The sequence below is a fragment of the Amblyomma maculatum genome, chromosome 9 (assembly GCF_055883805.1).
Source record: "Amblyomma maculatum isolate TAMU_Amacu chromosome 9, ASM5588380v1, whole genome shotgun sequence".
Lineage (NCBI taxonomy): Eukaryota > Metazoa > Arthropoda > Arachnida > Ixodida > Ixodidae > Amblyomma > Amblyomma maculatum.
In genome coordinates, this window is record NC_139352.1 from 70,673,070 (window position 1) to 70,695,943 (window position 22,874).

At 45.3% G+C, this 22,874-nt stretch overlaps 1 long non-coding RNA gene across 1 annotated transcript; it reads right to left on the reverse strand.

Annotated features, from left to right (window-relative positions):
• Positions 1-2,094: 2,094 nt before the first annotated feature.
• Positions 2,095-7,949, reverse strand: LOC146179355 (uncharacterized). Its single transcript, XR_014700919.1, has 3 exons — positions 7,787-7,949; positions 4,139-4,361; positions 2,095-2,538 (listed from the first exon to the last, which is right to left on the reverse strand). It is a non-coding gene; the product is annotated as an uncharacterized LOC146179355 (long non-coding RNA).
• Positions 7,950-22,874: the final 14,925 nt, after the last annotated feature.

Below are 22,874 nucleotides of genomic sequence, written 5' to 3' on the forward strand. Positions count from 1 at the left end.
TAGGAATGTACCTGTTGAAATTATGTAATCATGAATAGAATCACTCACTGGTTTTAGGGCATATCCCTTGACGCTTGCCCCGAGGGAGAAGAGAAGGTGACAGTACCGCTCCTTGCGGCATCGTCTTCTCTATTCACTTCGTCGTCGGCTAGTACATCACACCGTATAGGAGAGATTTAATGCTCTACCTGGCGTAGCCGCATGAAGCCATCGCGACATACGTGGTTTAAACAAAGTTAAAGCACAACCATTTTTTTCTTTGTGTTTTTGTGCCTTTCAGCTGTTGATGTATTTCTTTAACAGTCAGTTGCCTGTATGCAGCGCACCGGCTTTTCGCATGCGTGAGAAGTAACATTTTCGCTATAGTAATACTTGGGAGCCACTGTTCTGAAGCAAAAGGCCCAAAACAAAACAGAAGTCAATAACCAATTTATGAAAATCATGCGCGAATATGAACCTTTCACTATGCCCGGCGCAGCGTCTGTATGACAGTACGAGACAAATGCGGCTGGCATTCATGAATCACAAGTTATGTGCAAGACATGGCAGCTTCAGAGATGAGTGATGGCGACATTTCATTGCACTTACGCGGGATTTCAGAAAAGAAAATGAAATGAAGCGCATTGTGAATTTTAAATGTTTCTTGGCTGAGATGTAAGCCTCTGAAAGCGTGGAGGAAGTATGCGCTGAGAAAAGACAGAATTATAAGCAAATATTCAGAAGCTATCAGCGTTTTTTGTTGTCGAACATTTATTCGTTGTTGGGTGGATGTCAGGGAGCAATTGCTCCTTTATTACAAATGTGCTCCAACTTAGAAGATTCCCCTAAATATTCGGAAAACAGCGTTCCTACTTCGAGTTATTGATCAATTCGTTCTCGCCCTACCATCTGATCTGCTGACCATCTTGTTTAGCTCAGTCAGTAGAGCGACTGCTTCGGAAAAGCGGTGTTCCCTGGTTCGATCTCCGGACCAAGACGAGCTTTTCTTTAACCACAAAGTTTCTGAGGAAGCTGTATATGTTTACTTTGTAGCCGTATTATTGCGCTTCGGTGTATGTCAATGAGTAATTACTCCCTTATTTATTCAGTATTGTTCACGGCATGGAAAGATCGAAAGCTTCAAATTGATCGGCCTCTGCATTCGTTCCACTGTGCCTATTCGACCTTTTAACCAGGAATGTCACTTTTATACTAGCGTTGCCGCAGCGATGCAGAATAATCAACAAATCAAAGGACAACTGCGCAGGTAATAATTAAAGCGTTTTTCTTATTTCTACCAACCTCCTGTAATACCTTAAACCCAAAAACTTTCAGAACAGTTAAATTAATTTCAAAGCGACCAATAACGACCAATAACGTGAACGAAAAACCGAATACGCGAGACCGAATCTTCATAGGCTCCTTGGTGCGACACTGGCTCTGACCTCATGGGTTAGTTCGCCGAGCTTGCCTCAGTGTATAGTTTTCCCCTAAATGTCTGAAAGAGCTGAAAGCGGCTTTTCAGAGACAATGCATTTATTAATTAGGGAGGGATTCGAATGGTTGTCTAACCACCGAGTCGCTCGTGATATAAAATACGGCGCTACGAGAGCCAGCCGAGTCGTATGACTGTATTTCCCAATACAACGGTCACAATTATAGTGCCTAGTCAGAATGCATGCGAAAGTGACATGATCGCTTGCAGTTCTTTTAGCATTTAGAATGCCGGTTGTGTCGAGTTAGTGAAGAGGAATAGCTGCCTTAACATTGCCGCAACATTTCTATGCAGAGAGGTATGAAAATCACGAACGATCGATCACCTTTGCTCGAAGGCTCGATATTTTCGAGTACCCTGTGAATACTTGTACCCATATCTTCAAGCTCATGTTAGGGATATTGAATTTTACCTTGAATTTCATGAGAGTAATGTTTGCTGTCATTTTTCTTCGGCACTCTCATGGCTGAGTAGATTGTGTATGACATCTCAAGCATGTTGTCATATTTGAAGAGTTAGATGTATAAATGCTGGCAAATGTAACCCTGTCACGAGTTGTTATACATGAACTACAACATGGTTGCTATAAAATAAATTTTTCTGTATTTCATAGTCTCGCGGGAATGAATAACGTCACTAGTCCACCATATTTTGTAATGTCCGAGAAATATATCGCAACAGTCTACATCTGCCATCTGAAGCATCTCGGTGCATGCTTGCTTTGGTGGGGCGTAAAGAGAAAAACAGCAAAAAGAGCGCTCAAATACGACCTCCCGACAGGAATGAAGAGTCAATGTTTTCTAGAAAAAAAATTAATTGTAGTAAGCGTCTTCTACTTGCCATGATTTGATGAAACACATGTTATTTTTAGAAATAATTCAAGAATGCTTAGACCAAATATTTTGTTTCGCATACCAAGATACACTTTAACAAAAAGTAGTGCACAGTGAGAGTTGCTTGAGGGCTTCCTTGACATTCAAACTTCTCTATTAGATGTTAAATTCGGTAAGGGTAACAAACTCCTGTTAGGTCTCGTCGTGGATTTCTTCTGTGGCAAGTAAAATCTGCAGATGATAGAGAAAAATGCACGAACTCTCAGTTTTTGTCTCAGTTAAGGTCTATTTAATGTCTAATTTAAGGTCGTTTTTCTGCACTAAACAATATCAGAGACGCTACTCTACATCTCAATATAAAGAAGCAAAATCGCTGTTCCTATTTCAAAGATGCTGCTCTACATACGCAAGACAGCCTTAACCGATCGTCGGTCGTTAGAACGTTTGATGAAGGTGATTACTAACTCCTGAAAGCGCAGCATACACCGGAGAATACTTCATCTTCTGCAAGTCCTTTTTCCTGGCATTTTAAAGCAGTCTAACATTATATTTCTCCACCCTAAAATCTTTCTTCATCTCATAGTCTCCTCTCATCTCTTGTTTGTACAAAGCCCTGCCCATTCTAAATGTTTTCTCATTAGATGCGTTATGTCATAGCATCAGTTTCATTTTCCGGAATGTTTACAAATAAGACCTTCTAATGCCTTAGCAAAAGCGTGTGATCACAAGGGCAGAATCCCTTCTCTACCGGTTTCTGAGACATTCACAAAGGCAACAGTCCGGAGCTCTCGGTCGGAAGAAACAGTAAAGAAAAGCTATTTTTAATAACAATTGTATCAATTTACATACACGCGGAGCGCTGCCTATTCCCAGAAAAACCTTTTTTTTCTTTAATATTCATTTTAAGTAACTATATAAATTTCAACGCTGAGCCACAAATTCGATGAAGCCTAGTATTTTATATATATTTGCCTATATTCATGCTATATGTTTTAAGTGACAATAGCTAGCCGCAAAACGGTTAAACGAAGAGTGATTCATGACTATGACAAGATAAGGTTTTAGGTGTCTGTGCGTGTGAGCCTTCGCTGGCACCCATAGCGAGACAGCTGCGCTGTGCAAAAAGAGGACTTAAATTGGTTCACAGGAAGGGAAAGGCGCAGTAACTGTCACACTTGCGCTGTGGACACCCGAACCGCGCCTCAAGGGAAGGGAGGAAGGTGGGAATGAAAGTGGAAAGAGAGAAAGAGGAGCCGTAGTGGAGGGCTACAGAGTAATTTCGACCACCTGGGGATCTTTAACGTGCGCTGACATCGCACAGCACACGACGCCTCTTCGTTGCGCCTCCATCGAAACGCAGCCGCCGCGGTCGGGTTCGAACCCGGGAGCTCCGGCACAGTAGTCGGGCGTCTTACCACTGCACCACCCCGGCGGGGCAAAGAGGACTTCGGAACATTCCCTTTTGTGGATGCAATTTTTCATTGCAATTTATGTTCGAGTGATAACACAAGACGTCGGAAAAACGTACACTGCGGACACAGACTGCGCGAGCAACAGCAGGCAACCTATTTCAGAAAATTAAGTGGAAATATGTTCCACTACACACGGAGTATACTCCGTGTGGAATGGGGCATATCTATACTTGCCATATTTATACTTGTGCCTGTTATACTTGTAAATCCTATAGAATTTATTCTGCATCATGTGTTCTCATGTTCTCATGCTCTCTGTAATCAATTAACGAGGATCTCGAAGTTATACTTAGTAGGCTGTTGGTAGTAAATGAATCCGATTATTTCCACCAGATGAGGAGAGAAACTATGTTTCTTACTGGGCTGAACACAGGGGCACAGGTAGAGGTATGGAGCATAGAGGTTGTTGTTTTCTCCATTTCTGACCAGTGAAGTGCTGCATCTTTCCCACAGTAGAGGGCGGTAGTTGCAACTTCCCACGGAATACTTTGGATGCTGTATGACGCAGCAATATTCCGTGAATGGCATGCAGTCGGCACTTGATGTACAGCTTCTTCCGGGTACGTAATCGTCGTCGTCGTCCTATTGATAGATTAAATATATAAAAAAATAGTCGCGAACAAACGTTACCTTGTTGACGCGTAGGAACCATGCAGGCAAAGCCTCATCATCATCATCAGCCTGAATATACCCACTGCAGGGCGAAGGCCTCTTCCATATTTCTCCACTTAACCCGGTTCTGTGCTAGCTGCATCCACTTGACCCCTACGAACGTCTTAATCTCATCCGCCCACCTAACTTTCTGCCGCCCCCTGCTGCGCTTTCCTTCGCTTGGAATCTAGTTTGTTACTCTCAGCGACCATCGGTTATCCTCTCTTCGCACTACATGTCCTGGCCATGTCCATTTCTTCTTCTTAATTTCTACTAGAATGTCGGTAACTTGAGTTATTTCTCTGACGCACTCTGCAGGCTTTCTATCTCTTAATGTTACCCCTACCATTTTTTCGTTCCATAGCCCTCTGGGTTGTCCTCAACTTGAGTAGAAGTCTCTTGGTTAGCCTCCTCGTTTCAGCCTCATAGGTGAGTGCAGGCAAGATGCAACTGTTGTATACGTTCCTCTTGAGCGATACCGGTAAGCTGGTAGTCATAATCTGCGAGTGCTTGCCAAATGCGCTCCATTCCAGTCTTATTCTTCTTGTTATTTCTTTATCATGGTCAGGATCTGCGGTTACTACCTGTCCTAAGTAGACATATTCGCCTACTACTTCCAGTATTTCGCTACCTAATGTAAACTGCTGTTCCTTCCCGAGGCTGTTGAACATTACCTTAGTCTTCTGCATATTGATTTTCAAGCCTACCTTTCTACTTTTCCTGTCTAGGTCATCAATCATTATTTCCAGTTCATCCCCCGAGTTGCTTAGCAAGGCAATGTCATCAGCAAATCGCAGATTACTGAGGTATTCTCCATCTATCCTTATCACTAACTGCTCCCATTCCAAGTCTCTGAACACTTCCTCTAAACAAGCTGTGAATAGTACTGGGGAGATTGTGTCTCCTTGCCTAACACCTTTCTTTATGAGAATTTTGTTACTTTCTTTATGCAGAACTATGGTCGCTGTGCAGCCAGCGACCATAGCCTCGTCTAACGTAAAATAAAGGTCTGAGGAATTTCTTCTGTAGCTGGATAATTTTGTCTTGATAAAAGATATTTTCACTGTCTTTATAGTTATAAAGCGTATTCAGATTTGCGCCTGTATCGAAAGGTGTTGCTGCATGGGTAAAGAAAAGTTGCCCACATTGTTTATTAATCAAACGACTGTTCAAACCGTTACTTCTATCACCTAAAATAAAACCACTAATATTCTGGAAATGCTCATAGTTGTGATTCTTCCACTTGAGAATTATTACTAGCCTCCTTATGCCGACTACGAATAAAGCTTGGTTTTATAGCATTGCTTCAATTTTAATTTTCGTATACCTTGTGCTCGGGCAAGATGGTTCACTAAAGCGAGCATTACAAGAAAATAATAAAAAAATTGATTAGCTTTGGGCACTTAACGGCATTTCTGTGACCAATAACAGCGTGATCGCCCTTCCTTGTACCGTCTTATCTTTGTATTGCGTTTAGTTTTTTAACAGGAGCGCGCACAAATACTTCCACCAGTACACTATTCGTGAAGAGCATTCAATTCGTCTTTTACCTGGTCGAAGGTTTAGAAGATCCGAATTTCCTCCGCCACCAGCACGGCGTTTGTAAAAAATATTTACCTGAACGTATACTGAGCCTGTTTCGGAGTTCTTATAGTTCAGGAGATTCGTTTTAAAGTTTCATCCTTTTCCCCGATACTACATTTATGAGTGTGATGCTCTTCATGCAGGAATTAATTTACAATGTATAATAGTCATTATGTTGTTGTTGTTGTCAATATCTAACCGGCAGTCAGTATTGTGAAGGCGTGCAGCCTATCTCTAGTAATTAGTCGCTGTCCACCCATCTTGCCATCGCAAACAGTGGTATGCCTCCGCTTTACTTAGTCCTCATGTTGACAGGAAGCTACTGTATTTTGTCCTGAGTTACTTTTACCTGGTAGTGGTAATAAACCGTTGATTCGACCATGAATACCAGTTGGCACTATATAAAATAAGAAACATTTTTCTATTAACCACGCTGATCGGCCTCTATGATCTGTATTTCCCTGCTTAGTTGGTCCCATTTTGCAATTTCGCTCTGTAGCCGTTTACCGCCAGTACAGCGGCGAGACGATTCTTTGATTAGATTACGCTTACGATGACAATAGATGATGATGATAATAAAGCAAGGCTGAAATGCAGCGCTGCATGTAAGGTAGAACCCAAAGGAATTCATATAAATTTCGCTTTTCGCGTTTCGACATTTTGCCAATAATGCATTTCTTCTTCTTGGTTATATGAACTGATGACGCCACCGCGCAGGTATCGGTTCTGAAATGTAAATTTTCACAGAATGAAACAGGCAGCTTAACTGGAAACATTCTAATATGCCAACATACCGTGGGGAAAAAGCACGCGTTCCTATTTTACGAAAGAATGAGGTAGTTCCGGCGGTCAACATTTGTTTATAATGTTTACCAAGGTAAAGTGGCACAAGCTACAGAGTAGCGCCGTTGTGGAGCAGTCCGGAAATTTGGAATACTTTGCATTTATTAACCGGAAATCACTTCGCACACTGCAAGGAAACTTTGCATCTTGCCTTCATCGAAACGCAGCGCCATCTTCGGGACTCGGCCCTGGTTCCTTCGCTTCAGCTGTCCAGCATTCTAGCCATTGAGTCACTGAGCTGGCGCCTGGGGCAAAAACTGTTGACCTTAGCGGTTAACCTCTGGTCTTGTTTTAACAAAGGTGTTGTTTTGCATACAGGGCACCAACATATTAAATTCGAGGAGTACCATTCTTTAATTCTAATTCCTAAAGTTTAAAAGGTACTCAAAATTTTAAAATACCAGATAGGTGCATGAAGGAAATTCACTCATGAAAAAGTTTCCCTTATTTAAATGCCCTTTTTGGAATCTTTTCATTCGCACATTGCTTTGGAAGTGTGTAATGTGTACCGCTTAATGGAATAATATGAAAGTGAGGATTCATTGACTTGCAGCGACGACTAACGCTGGTAGGACTTTGGATGCGGCAGAGTAGAACCACCAGCCGCAGGCTATAGTTTTAGAGCTAGAGAGACAGGCACCGAAGGCAAGCCATGGCGATAGAAATGCCATGGCACTGAGTGTTCGCGTCTTCCTTACAATACAGTTAATTATATCCAATGATTAAGTATACATTATTACAACTTGCTGTGAACCCACTTTGTGATCGCAGTTCCCTTACGAGGTGCGTGGTCACCAGTACCAGTGTCACAGTGGGCAAGCTTTTTTCATAATTTAGCGGAATGCACCCTAGCAGAAGCACTGCGAGTGTTCTGTTAAAAGACAAACCTGCGTAGTTACACGTGGTACTAGTTAATAAAATATACTCACGTAGCCATAGCTGATTTGACCGCCCCTTGCGAATGTGGCTGCGTAGAACATAATCAGTGTCGCCACGGCAATGTTCATGTCTCCCAAAATGCGCGGTGATTGTGGGTGGTCAAAAAACAACACAGCGTTACAAGTGATTTTCCGGTAGCACTGTGTTCTCCGACGCCCGGTCCACAAACAGATTGACATTTCATCTTGGAGCGGGTGTTATTTAATGTAAACATAGATGATATTATGGCATTTCTCTAGGCTTCAATAGTATTTCACGCCATTTAAAAATCCTTATGTCCAAGCTCTTTTCAAAGCTATCCAGATGATTGGCATTTATAGCTTGGTTTCTGGCCTTTAATTTTGGTCCGAGGAGTAAGGTGAAACACAAAGGCAAAAATCATTGTTTTTTTTTAGACAAAAACATAAACGTTTTTAACGCGATGTTCAGTCTGTTAATTGCAGAGTGGTGACGAAGACGAAACCTTAGCAGTTTTATAGATTAGAAAATATTTCAGTTACAAAGATGCGTTAAAGAACCCCAGGTGGTCGAAATTTCCGGTGTCCTCCACTAAGGCGTCTCTCATAGCCTGAGTTGCTTTGGGACGTTAAACCCCACAAACCAAACCAAACCAAACCAAACCAGAAATTTATTAAAGAACTAAATCTACCTCCATTTGATATAGTGATCATATATATAAGAACGGCATTATGCTAACTTTTGAATTAAACCTATCTCGAAGATGAGAGACTGGTTTCATCTTATTTGCAGTGAGAGTGCGTCCGTTGGTCCCTGCTTTGAATAAAACTGGTTACTTTTCTTTAGAGATGGACGTCGAGAATTTTGGGCTACGTTTCTGGCTGCTGTCGCTTCGTTTGCACCAGGAGCCCCATGCAGAGAAAACCTTTACATCCGCTCTAGTAATGCGTGCAAAGTGCGCGAAATTGTTTCAAAATTGCGAACGGCCACAAAAAAACTAATGTTTTGATTCGCTTATTTATAAACATCGTACCAGACAAACATAGCACCCATAATAAAGCACGGAGCAATTTATAACAACTTTTGACATTGGTACTGGGCCTTGCGGCTGCTGCTAAGAGGTAAGCATCTTTATTAATAACGTTAATCGTTACCAGTAGATTATCATAAGCTTCATGTTCAATCCTACTGCAGGTCAGTGAACTGGATAACAAGCTGAAATAAAAGAGCGTTAGTTATTGTCAAGAAACGCGATGGGGGGTTTTGGATAGGGAGGAGCAGGTGGACTGTGGAAGAGAGACAAATATGATTTAAGATAGCTCGATTTACTGTTCTTCTCTTTACGTCCTCTCTGCCTGTTCCTGTATTATCAAGCAACGTGTTTATAAAGTTTTTATTCCTGTTTGCTAAGCGCAAGCACTCTTTAATCAACGCAGTATTCGTGTACCGTCTCAACGCTTCAAGATTATAAGTGGACCGTCTTCGGTACGTTGTTTTCAATGGCAGGTACCTCGGGATCTTCGAAGTTGACTTGGTGGTTGCCCTTTCGGCATGTTTAAAGTTTTTCGCCCCTCTAGGTTTCCAGCATGGTTGTCGTCGTTGTCACAGTTACATATATAAAAGCAGACAAAGCTTATGGCGTAGGCACATGGCCACTGTATTCTGGACTCGACCGTCTAGCGAAGGCAGTCTTGGGAAACCGAATTTAAACTAAACGAACAGACCCATACAGCGACGATAAATATGCTTATCATCGTCCATGAATCTGCCCAGTCTCTCTCAATCATTCATAATCCAGTGCTGCTATTTTTGCTTATATGCTCTTTCCTGGCGTAGTGGGACATAGCCTCATTATGTGCTAATTATTTAGCGAATACCCCATATCCTTTGGCTCGGCGGCTTCACTTCCGTGGCTAGGCAGTTGGATTGGAGAGCTCGACTACGTGGTTTCTGCGCCAGTAGTTTTGCGATAGAAGTGAAACGTAAAAAAAAGCTTATCTGCTTTGAAGGAAGAACTCTATGCACGATGAAGGAAGACTAAGAGTCAATGCTCTTAGTCGAGCATTGCATGCATCGAATTTCTTTTTTTTTTATTCGAAGAAGTAAGTCATGTAGTCTATTTTCTTCAAGAAACCGGAGCCAGCTTCGGCTCTTAATGTCATTCATTAGCAAAAACTGCAGCCTTTTCTCCCTTGTAGCCGACAGTCGAACCTCTTGTAGTCGTCTTATTCTTGACGGTTGCATTCCTGGGTATGTTCAATTGGTTCAATGAGCACTATGAGCTCACAATATTATTTCTTTATTCTTTTGCACTGTCTTCTAGCTGCATAAAGTTTCTTTGGTTCATAAACCTTTGCCTCCAACCTATTATCTGGCTTGCAACCAGCGATAGCTTAAAGCCAAAAGACAAACAGGCTTTTGTCACATGGTGGCAGAATTCCAGCTGAGCTTCTCACTCGATATCGGGAAATCTCCTGTTATATAGTCTAGAACAGCTCACCTATCCTATGCACACGCTGTAAGGGTATCGGGAGCGCGCACATGACTATGACGTGATTAAAAACCACAATCATCTCGTGTTGTGACCGGGCGTTCAGAGCTCACAAGCTCAGGGATTAGATAACGAGTCATAAAGAATTTACGGACGCGTTGTACACAGCATATGGAAGGAAAAATACGGCGTAAGTTACCGCGTGGGAGTGGTTAGGAGAAGACCTTGCAGCAGGTATTTATAGCAATTGGTCAGGTATGCCTCCGAATGAATCATAGGAAGGTGATTGAATTTGGACTGCAGAATTCGAGTAGAGGAGGAGTCTAACTGAGGAAATGGGTGGACTAGAGAGAAAACGATACCTCAAAAAGTAGAAAGAGAATGGCTCACGATAACAGAAAAAGATTGCCATGACAAGTGTGAACCATGCTCTGAAACGACGGAGTAGGCCGAAACCGAGACCAAATATCAATATAGATTATTGAGGCAGTAAAAATAGCAGATGGCAAACAAATATGCGTAAGCAGCACTTCCATAATACTTCGAGCGGGGGAAAGGGTTATTTTGGAAGGGAGAGGGTGACGTTTTAGGACATGAGATGGAACTTGTTGTCGACGTTTTATCAGCCGCTGTGTACACAAAAAGCGGAGGGCCCTGCTGCACGAGGCAGCGGAGGGCCCCGCCGGGTTGGTGCAGTGGTGACGCCCGACTACTGTGCCGGAGTACCCGGGTTAGAACCCGACCTCGGCGGCTGCGTTTCGATGGAGGCGAAACAAAGAGGCGTCCGTGTGCTATGCGATGTCAGCACACATTAAAGGTCCCCAGGTGGTCGAAATTTCTCCGTAGCCCTCTAGTACGGCTCCTCTTTCTCTCTTTCCACTTTCACTCCCACCTTCCTCCCTTCCCTTATGGCGCGGTTGAGGTATCCACACAGAACAAGTAAGACAGTTACCGCGCCTTTCCCTTCCTATAAATCAATGAATCAGGCAGCGGAGGTGTTGTTGTTGTTCTCCTGTAGTTTGATCGCACGTGCCCACACAGAGGGATCGGCCAAGAATTGGGGTGCAGAGATATTAGATTTTGAGATGTATGACTACATCGCAAAAATAAATAGAAATAAATGCTATTGAATAGAGAAGGAAATGTAAATATGAAAAACCAAAATAAAAAAGAGTAAATACTAACGCGGAGGTGGCGCAGCTACAGAGCCAGTAGCAGGCCCGTGCATTTTCCTTTCCTTCTTCCTACAGCCAGAACAACAACAGCCCTGATATCGCACAGCACACGGACGCCACTTCGTTTCGAAAGTAGCAGCCGCAGTCGGGTTCAAACCCGGGAACTCCGGCACAGTACTCGGGCGTCTTACCATATTGCACCCCCCCCCCCCCCCCCCCGGCGGAGCTCTGCAAGCAAGACACTCTGAGATTGTGTATTTCTGCGTGGTTAATTCAATTTGGGTTTAGAATCGGTACGATATTTCTTTTCGAAGGGAGGCAATGTAGCCGCAGAAGAGGAAGCGCGAACGTTTTTGAAGAAGACGTTGGTGCGAGCAGTCGTCATAGCTATGAGCCAGCGTTCTTAGTCGCTAAGCGTGTTGCTATGAGCTTGAGTGCCCCTTAGCGCGGCACCTCAGATTGTGCGCAGTACGAGCCAGTAGAGAGATTTAGCTTACCGTGATCCGCGATCCGCCACCGTGACCCTTTACCGCGCGTGGGCGGGCCGCACAAGCTGATTGGCCCCGACGCGGCAGGTCTACGTGCCCAAATCAAGTATGTGGCGCCATCTATCGGCGTCAAGGGGATCTGGGTATGCGCAGTGGAACGCGCGGTGGCGGATCCCAGTAGCGGATCGCGGATCACAGTAAGCTAAATCTCTCTAGTATTTGCTCTACGAACGCAGCCGCCTCTATCGTTTATAAATACCTTTCTGTGTCCTTTTGTTCTAACGGTTAAATCTAGTTTCGTTTTTGTATGTCGCTCCGAGTTCGTCGGCCGTCTATTCGTGTAGTCAACTACACCTCAATCACCAAGTTGACAAGCACCTCAAATAGTAGGGTACAAGTCAAGTGTGTCGGTCATCTCTACCACGCGCCAGTTTGTTACAGTCTATCTGAAGTCAAATAATGGTTAAAGAAAGCATATATGAGAACAATCATTGATAAAGTATTCCGAGGGCCAAACGCCAGCGTACGATAATATACACTATACTAATTGGTTATATCATCGCAATATACCTAATATTTCCAGTGTCACCACGGCAGCGTCTCTACCATAGTTAAAATGTGATTATGGCATCATCCCGTTATGAACTAAAAAGCGCTAAAACTAGAATTGAACAAGACCGTAATTTTTTAACCTATCGTATTTTATTATACACCATGAATAAACGTACAACATCCGTACATACAGAAACAAACAGAACCGCGATATCTAATACAAATTTCACGCATTATGCGTGGATCAGGTGAATTTTGCATAGATTTACCCTACTTCCGGCTGTTCAAAGGCCCTCAGAACTGGCAGCTGCCCCGATAGCAACAACCATCGCAACACATTGAGCGTTGCTGACTGCTGAGACACCTCTGCACGTTTTTCAGCTAGGTCGCATCCTTGCTGAGAGGTTTGTGCCCGGATATCGCAGCGAGTTCTCCAGCGCAGCATTGAAGTTTGCTGTTCCTTTGGATATACCTTCTGAACCGGAGCGTTAGAGCACTCTTCCAAGAACGCGAACGCCGGTCGTGTATGGGGGTCTAAGCAGCGTCTCCACAAGCGTAGCTGCAGCCAGCCGTTGAGATGTCTTTTACACCATATTTGTCGGCTGCAAAGAAAAACAACGTTGAAATGCAATTTAGAAATAATGGCTTATGCGACAAACGCAAAAGGTAAGATTTTTCAGACGCACCTGAAGCCACGGCCTTTCTTGAGTTACGTTCAATGCTGGTAGACGCTGGGGGTAAACCTCTGCAGTGGACTAGCTCGACGTCTCCGATCTACCAGCAGTAGATCACATGACAGGGGTGGAAATAGTCGCAGACAAAGTACGCCCGCGTTCGCAAGAGGCGTCTTGGAAATCCTGGCAAAATTGAAGGATTCGGCAAATGGCTGAGCGTCCGTGTCATTTCTTCGGTCCATGCGCTGCGTTGTAATCAGGACTTGATTGATGGTAGTAGTGGTAGGATCCTGGCATATCTTGTTTCCTGATGCCGCCAGTATGGTTGCTTCATCTTCAGTGGCTCTTATGCTCTTACTTTTAGATGACGCAACATATTTTGAGAGCGCCTGTAGGGGCTGCTTACTTGTCCGTTCCAATGGAACGCTGATAGGTACGGTTGGGGCCTTTTGATGTGCTAGCCTCGGAGATATGGATGCGCCTGGAGACGTCGAAATTTTACCCGTACAGGAACTGGCCGAGATCTTCACTGAAGCGCAAGTAGCTTGCGGAAGCTTCACAGAAAGAGTTCTCTTTATAAGAAGGCTTAGACGCTTGTGCCCAAGCTTTGTGACTCCATGGAGGATCGGCACTCAGCTGCTCTGCTATCGGAGCCGGCAAGCGACCGAGTCTGCTCCTTTGTCTTCCTTTCTTATAGTACAGTGAACTATAAAAATACTTCTAGTTCACCGTACTTATAGAGAACACTGATGATGGCAATGACGATTGCGGGGCTAGTTTTTTTTTTTGAAGAGGGAGACGCTGTTCACCCAAGACTTTTACATCAAAATCAAGAAATGTGAAATCACAGGCATAAAGACAGTGCTTGATTCACTGAGCTCTCTTCATTTATGTAACTACAAATTCAAAGTCTATTATTGTATTTACGAACCACACTACCGAGTCAGCCACCACCACTTTTAGCAGCATGCTGGTGCCCCCTGCAGTCAAAATATGTGCGCGGCTGTGAGTGAGCAGCCTGTGGAAGCGCCTTCGTGAGAAAATGTTGCCGTGCTGTTGCGTCTCCGCTCTGTTCGTTCTAGAACCGCAACAAATTGGTGATGATGAATAAAAGAATACAAATGTCGGACGCATTGAAAACATGGAAGAGAAAAGCGAGCAGTGACCTGCTTATGTGGAGCAGCCGAGAATATTTCTCATCGCCAGCAATGTTTCGGCGAGATAAAGGCCATCTTCTCCGATGCTCTGGCTCGACTACCGATGCATTTCAAGGGATGCTTGTCAAGCCCAATACGTCGCGTATACAAGCATGGAAGAGGGACACGAAAACTTATTTGTAAATGAGATGGCAATTTTATTCATTTCTCAGCCTCCGTAGATGGCCAGATTGGCGAGAAATAGTTCCCATTTTCAAGCGTTGGAGATGTAGCCACACACCTCAAGCGGGCCTCCGCGTTTTATGGTAGCGGTAGGCTGACCTAACAGATGGCGGTACAGGTTTGGGAAAGATATCGAAATAAGTCCAAGGGTGTGGCTGCTATGGCGTTTGGAGCCGCCGCGTGGTAGCCTGTTCTCAGCTCTGTGAACCATTGTGACGTAGCTGCTTAGTCTCTACACATCCATTGCATATTCGAAACCTTGGTAAAGGAAAAAAAAGGCTTTGTTCTAAAACGATGCCCCTATTTCAAGGAACAATTATACATAATTGGCTTCAACAGTTTTACTCGATTCGAACTATGTAATTTGTTTACAACAATTAAAAGGAATAAATAAAGGTATCTTTGTCGATTATAATAGCCACTACAATCAGATTGTGTCTGTTTACCGAGATAGACCACTTCAGTTTACTACTTTAAACGTCTACTAGTTTAAACAAATAGAAAACGCATAATTATAATCTCTGACCGTCATTCTTGAAGACACAAAGAAACGGTCTGCGCGTTCAACCGCTTGGTGGCAGTAGGTGGCATGGTATTCATAAGTACGCTTAGAGGGCGGCAAAAAGAGATCCGGACCTTGGATCTCTTTGAATGGATGGAATTGGGGTCGCGCCATTAACGGCCACACTACAAACAGGCGCAGATTTTGGCGAAGCCTTTTTAACTGTTACGTGCAAGGCACTGCACAAGTCAAGTACGTGTTTAGATCTCTAAGAACTGCATACCCGAGCACTTGTGACCACGATATACGGTGAACAAGTTTTCATCATAACGTCGTAAGCTTCGAAGCTTCCTAAGTGCTTGCCATTTTTTTTCAAATCTTCAAATGTGCTTGTCTCTTTAGTAAGGAAAACATTATTTTAATTAGGCGCCTACCTACAACTGCCTTTCAGAAGGTTCAGCGAGTCTCGGTTCGAATAACATTATCGAAGATACGTGCCCACTTGTACAAGGGCAGAGGCACATTATTTTATCTTTCTTTTTTTTTTTTTTGGGGGGGGGGGGGGTACCCTCACCATAATATATGTACAAATGGTGCGCATTTGACTGTCAAGTAAGCGTGATCAAAACAGAGCGTGAATGAAGAATAGCCATGTAGCTTAGAAAATGGCAGAGCTTACACACACACAGCAAATTCCGTGTGCCAGCACAATCAGGCACAGGTCCCTCTACCTGTACGCCTCTCTGCTTGAAACTTCAGCGCCAGCCCATCTGAAAAGTTGGGCCCGCATTCTTTCCTGGAATAAAAAAGGAAATTCCCTAAAGCGAGGAAAATAAAATATGTTTGGACTGTAAGCTGGTCGTGGAAAAAGTACACGCATGACTACGTTTCCTGTCCGTGCCGGCATTTATCAGTGCATGTAATTGTTCCCTCATGCGAAACTTGAAGCGTTAAACGCTCACGTTAATTGCATGCAGGCTTCAATCAAATGGACAAATTAAATAGGCTTTTCCTTGGCGCCTGACATCTCCGAAAATGCCGATTCACCGCACAAGCGAGTAACTTCTGGAGATATTCCTTTAGGCTATCTATTGTTATCAGATTTATTTCTTCTAAACGCTTGAACGCAGGCGCCAGGGGCTTACGGGGGCACCTAGTTGAGCGTTCCATCCACCCAAATCGAAGCAAGTCGAACAGCTACTGGCAGTTAAGTTGCCACAGTTATTGAAAGCCATTTTTGCTTGGCCTGGAGGAAAGCCTGGTTTCAAGCCACGTCTTGTATGTGTGGGAAGCGTTTTTTAAAGGGCAAGAAAAATGTTGGGTGAAAGTGTGATGCTTCAGTTAACGCTCTTTGTGCTGGGGACGGTCACCTGTGTCACTCTTTTTAGTGGCAAGTGAATACATTAGCGAGATGTCGCTTTCCTGTCCTCCTTTGTAATTTCAACGGATTGTGACTAAGCAACTTCTATGGTCCTACGATGGTCTCAAGAAAGTGCACTTGCCTATGATTTGACGCCGGTAGTCGCATGTGCGGCTATTCTGGATCCGTTTTACTGGCTAGAATTGGTGAGCGTTCTGAATCTCTCGAAAAATACGAAGAAATGAACATGCTCTCCTTATTGCGTTCCAGTGCCAGTTCCGTCCACAGCTTTTCAAACGTCCAATGAGCAGCATCAGTTAGCGTTAAGAATACTCACTTTAGTGTCCTTTCACTGTGATTATGTAGCATATAAAGGATTTAAAATCAGTTTCAGCTCTGCCGCAACTGCATTCCTACATTCTCCAGTTTGAAAGTAACATGTGTGCCACCTGTCATATCTTCTTCGCAGTTAAGTCTAATGGAAACTTGTGATCTTAGAGAAATTCCTGCATTTTTTCATGTCTCGTTTCGCTTGCAAGTACTTTTAGTAGAATTATTGTACTCAAATTATTTTGCGGGATAAATACCGAGAAACACGAAACGCCGCGTTAGGAGTTGAGATGTGCAACGAATGATGCAGACAGGCTCATCATAGACCCTATCAGCGCTTCGGCGTGCTTTATCTGGCTCTGTTTTTTTTTTCGGTGCCTAAGCAAAAAAAAATTGTAATATGTTTGCTTCTAAACCTACTCTGGCAGCGTCAATGCCTCAGAGATGAAAATAAGTAACATCGACCACTTTTTAAAGATATCGCGCGAGTGTCGATTAACAAGTGCAACCGGGCCGAGGCGAAACTTGGGAAAATCGTGAATGGGAACAGTCACGCAGCTGGAGGCAGCGTCGTCTGCTCGGCCCTTTTGCTTTGAGCATATAACGCCCAAAAGAATTTCGATGGCCGAATCGTTACAACGTTTGTTTAATGTTCAATTTGCTTCCTATCATTACTTAGGTGCACATCGTAAGGTTTCCTGCCCGACGCTAGGCTTCGGTCATGTTTGCGGGTAGGTTGAAATCATTAATCTCACTAAATTAATGCGTCAATATTAGACGTCTTCAATGCGTTCGTTTTGCTGATTTCTTAGGAACGCTACGGTGTTTATCGCAAAGTATTATCGCGAAGAGCCAAGAGCTCTTTGCCTGCTTCTGATCGCGGAGGTCTCGGCTCCCGTCCCTTAGGCCTGCGTGCCGGGGGCGGGGATTGAGGGCCTCCGTATCTGGTGGAAAAATAAAGTTATCACATCACGCATATACGAAGCTGACCCAGCCGGGCGTCCAATCCAGCCGTCCATGCGGCGCCTCTCATTCGGCGCTTCCTCGAATGTCGCATCATACAAAATGCAGAACCTGACTCAGTACAGCAGGCATCAGAAAGCGAGGGAGCGAGCATGTCAGAGGAGACAACCAAGAAAGCTAAGATGGCGGTGGAGCAGGCAGCGAGGAAACCAAGATGGCTCTTCGAATCGGGAGGAAGATGTCAGAACGCTCTGTTACATCACAAAAGCTGCGCTTGCATGCAGAAGAGTATAAACTCATTGTTCGCCCGAAAGGTGGAGTACATCTCGGGCTCCTTAGAGGAGTGCTAATTCAAGAGGCCGTATGGAACGCCGCTTCGTTTTCAACATGATGGACACATCAGCCCTAAAAGCCATTACTAACTTCTCTAACAAGCATTGGCACAAAGGCACTGTGCCTTCTGGGTGGACCCACGCTAAGGTCACTTTCATCCCCAACCCTGGTAAACTCAATAACATCTAAAATCTCCGGCCTATTTTCCTCACCTCTTGTCTTGGAAAGCTCTTTGAGCCTTTCGTTCTCGACCACTTGCAGAGCTTCCTAGAGGACAACCATCTTTCCACGATTAAATATTCGGCTTTCGCCCATCTTTGTGTATCCATTACGCCATGCTCTAGCTCTCCGAATAGGTCCTTCAGCCCCCTTTACGCCAAGCCCACTCGCGCCATGATGGCACTGGACTTGACAAAAGCCTTTGACAACGGCCTCCATACAGCCATCATAGACGCCGTGTCCGCATATAACGTGGGTTCCCGTGACCATATGCTTACATCATAGCTTTTCATGCCCGTCGCATGGCTGAGATCCCATTCGGCCCCCTCTCCCGTTTTCCCTCCTGGAAATCAAGGCGCCCCTCAGAGTTCTGTTCCCTCTCCCCATCTCCTCAACATCACCCTTTTTCCCATGTCCACGTCCTTTAGCTACCATCCCTAGCTTCTCCTATGATTTCAACACCGATGATATTACCCGCTGGGGGACTACCGAGAATATTGCAGAAAGTCATCCTCCAGGCTGGCGCAGACGCGGTCGCAGATCATGCTCGCGCCATCGGGCTGGCCGCCTCCCCGTCCAAATCGGAGCTTCTGTTCCTCCTAGCTCAAGACTTGGTTCCCGCCTCATTCTATACCCTTAACGTCACTATCGACGTACATCCCGTCCCCTCTGTCTCCTGCATCCGTACTCTCGGTTTCCTTCTCCAGTCCAATAGCGAACGCCACTGCTGTCCTTTCCCTCCTTACTACCACCGTTTAGCAGACGGTCCTGCTCATCCGGTGGTTCGCTAACCGGCACGACGGCACGCCTGAGTATGACCTCCGTCGTTTTGAGCAGGCCTTTGACCTCAGCCGTCTTGTCTACTCCCTCACCTGTCTCTATCTCGTGCCGATGAAGACAAGGCCAACCATCTCATCCGCCGAGCTTACAAGTCGGATCTCGGGCTCCCCTCTCCCACCCCAGCTTCTCCTCTGCTGGCGATGGGCGTCTACAAAACTCTTTCAAAACATGTGGAGGCCCATTGCAAAGCACACCTAGAGCGTCTATCTCGTACCTCCTCTGGCAGACCCTTCTTGCTTCACTTCACTTGACCCCTGTCTCCCCTGTCAGTATCACCCATCTCTTGCCCTACTCTATCTACTCCATGCTTACTATCAACCCCTTTCCAGGAACATGTACCCTGAGCATCAAGCCACTCGCCACTCTGTCGGCGCCTCCACCCTCTGGAGCCAGTACGGTACATGGTCCGGCGTTTTGTATATTGGCGAGGCACACCTCCTGCACCCCGTCTATGGCCTGGGCACTTTGTATAAACTCCTCCCTCCGCCGCCACATTCCCTGCTTTCACTTCCGATGCCACAGAGAAAGCAGCTATCGTCCTCGTCATTGACGACACATCAGCTCTTTTTATATTTATCGACTCTAAGACCGCAGTCCGCCACTTTGCATATGGTCTAATCTCTTCCTCTGCGCTCAACATTCTTCAGCACACTAAAGGCTCCTCTGACAGAGCGATGGTACACTATGTACGCACCAAAATAAAACACGACAGCAGTCTTAGGTTATATGAGGCCACACCAACGCCCTTGTTTGACAACACGAAAGGGCTCACTCGACCACAAGAGATATTTCTCAACAAAGTAATAACAAACATAGCTTACACACCACAAATACTTGACAAGTGGTTTCTCGGTAGACACGAAGCAGTCTAATACTTTGGCTGTTCCCCTATTTTGGGAGTAAATAAAGAGTTATCATCATCTAACACAACACATGGATTCACTGTCAAGAACAGTGTACAGCTGACCTAAAACACCTTACATGGCAAAGTCCGGCGTTTTCATGGGGAAGAAATAAAATTACTCATATTCCACACGACATGCCCACCCTACAACCAGCACCGCAATACAAAATTCCATTGCTACATACGGCAGACAGCAGCCTGCTTCGAGTAGTGTGAGAGGTCGACTCACAGCGCGCAGATCGGCAGCATGGCAAGCAACGAGAAACAGCTTGAAGAACCGTGATTACGAAGCTACACTCCCATCCCTCCTAGCTCCCTATTTGCCCAAACAGCGGCCGAGAGCCATCCCTTCGTTCATTCCCCCTTTCCCTTCCTATCCAACTCTTCTGGGTTCCGACTCACGCGAGGCACCCTGAAAATGAGGCGGCAAATGCTATCGCTGGCGAGATCACCGCCCGAGCTGGCCTCCTCCACTCCGGGATAGACATGCCTGACTTGTGGTGCCTGTAGGAAGAAGGAAAAGAAAACACACGTGCCCACTACTGGCTCTGTAGCTGAGCCACCTCCACTGCCTCGTGCGGACACTAGAGAGAAAGTAGAGAAGAAAGAAAAAGGAGAGAAAGACGTGCGCCGCAACAACAGCCGTCATACACTACCGAAACAGGGGCGGGTGCAATGACGGCCTACAACAGATCAACTTCGGTGGCAGGCTAGCCCCCGCCCTCATCACCTTCCATGACATTCAACTTCACTTCCACAACTCCCGCTTTCCCTCCCTCCCCTTTACAAGTCCCTATCAAAGATCGAACAGAATACGTGCTGCGATTTAGAGGACCACATTTTCCTCTCCCCTGGACGCCTTGCCTTTATTCACTCCGGTTCCTTCTCGCTCAAATGGACGCTATGCAGCTCTCCCCGGGAAGACTATGCTCACAATCTGTACTCCTGTTCGGTACACTTTCCCCCCGTCTCCTGGCGATTAAACAGCCCGCAACTGTGGGAGGCTCCTTTGGCCGGCTCGGAGCCGCATATTCAACAGCAGTTTATGACCTGGGCAGCGAAATCGCCGCCAGGCGTGACCTGGAGGCCACGACGGCCAACCGGACGGCCACCCAACAAACGGTGTCAAATTTTCTTTGGCTTACATTATATAGTATTCACCCCCCCCCCCCCCCCCCCCTTCCATGTCGCCTCCATCGAAATACAGCAGCCGCCGGTCGAGTGCTACCCCAGGTACTCCGGTACAGTCGTTGGCCATCTTGTCCACTGCACCACCACGGTGGCCCTCCAACACCGTTAAAATGTGATTATAACATCCCGTTAAAAATGAAAAAGCGCTAAAACCACAGCAATTGATCAATATCATAATACCTTGTTTAGCGTGTCGTATTTTATTATACACAACAAATAAAATTACAATATTCATATATATAAAAACAAACAAAAGTGCATTATCCAATATGAATTCGACAACAAGCTGCATGCATTAATTAAATTCTGCATACATTTAACCAGCTTCCAGCTACCCAAAGGCCCGAGGACCTTGGGACTGCTCCCATAGGAGTAATCGTCGCAGCTCATTGAGCGTTCCTCACTGCTGAAACGCTGCTGGATAATCGCTGCACGTGTTTTCAGATTGTTCGCTTACTTGCGGAGAGGTCTGTGCCCTTATATCGCGACGAGTTCCCCAGCGCAGCATGGACGTTTGCTGTTCCTTTGGAAGGACCCAACTGGAGCTTTAAAGTACTGCTCTTTCAAGAGTGCGAACGCTGGACGTGTAAGAGTGTCCAAGCAATGTCTCCACAAGCGTTGCTGTAATCGGCTGCTGAGCTGTCTTTTACACCAGATTTCTCGGCTGAAAGAAGAAACAGCATTAGGAATAAAATGCTACCTAGCAATAATCTCTCCACGCGACATATGCACAAAGAAAATTTTCTCAGAAGCACCTGGAGTATGCAGTACTTCCAAGCCCCGGTCTAGCTTCCTGTTCAGCCACGTTCAGTATCGGCAGCGGCTGAGGGTAGATCGCTGCAGAGATTTGGCCCGGTGCCTATGATCGGGCGGTAATAGATCCCATGGCAGGGGTGGCAATCTTAGCAGAAAAAGCACGGCCCGCGTTCTCAAGAGGAGTCTTGGAAATCTTGGCGAAATTGAAGCATTAGGCAAGTACCTGAGCGTCCATATCATTTCGCTGCGTTATAATAAGGCCTTGGTTGATGGTAGTAGTGGTGGGATCCGGGCACTTCTTTCCTAAAGCCACCAGTATGGTTGCTTCATCTTCAGCGGCTCTTATCCTCTTCCTTGCAGATGACGTAACATCATTTGAGAGAGGCAGTACGGGCTGCTTTATTTTTCCCTCCAATGGAACGCTGATAAGTACGGTTGAGGCCTTCTGATGTGCTAGCCTCGGAGACATGGACATGCCTGGAGACGACGAAATGTTACGCGTACAGGAAGTGACCGACATCTTCATATGTGTGCCCGTAGCTTGCGCGGAATCCTCACAGCAAGTGGTCTCAATATGAGAAGGTATCAGAAGACCTCGACGCTTGTGTCCCTGCTGTGTGACTTCGTAGAGGGTCAGCACTCAGCTGCTCTGTCATCGGAGCCGGCTCATAGACCTTGACCGGCTTGCGTCCGAGTCCTTGTTTTCGAAGAGAACACTGATGATGACAAGGACGATTGTGCGACTATTCCTTTGTAAAGAAGGAGACGCTGTGCACCCAAGCCTATTACTCTAAAGAGAAGGAAAAGCGAATTAGGCATAGAGAGAGTGCTTGATTCACTGACCTCTCCTTCAGATAGTTTCATTATGAACTTCACACTCTGTTATGGTGTTTTCCGGCCACATTACCGAGTACCACCATTGATGATGATGATTATGATGAATTATTGACCATTCTTTTTGTA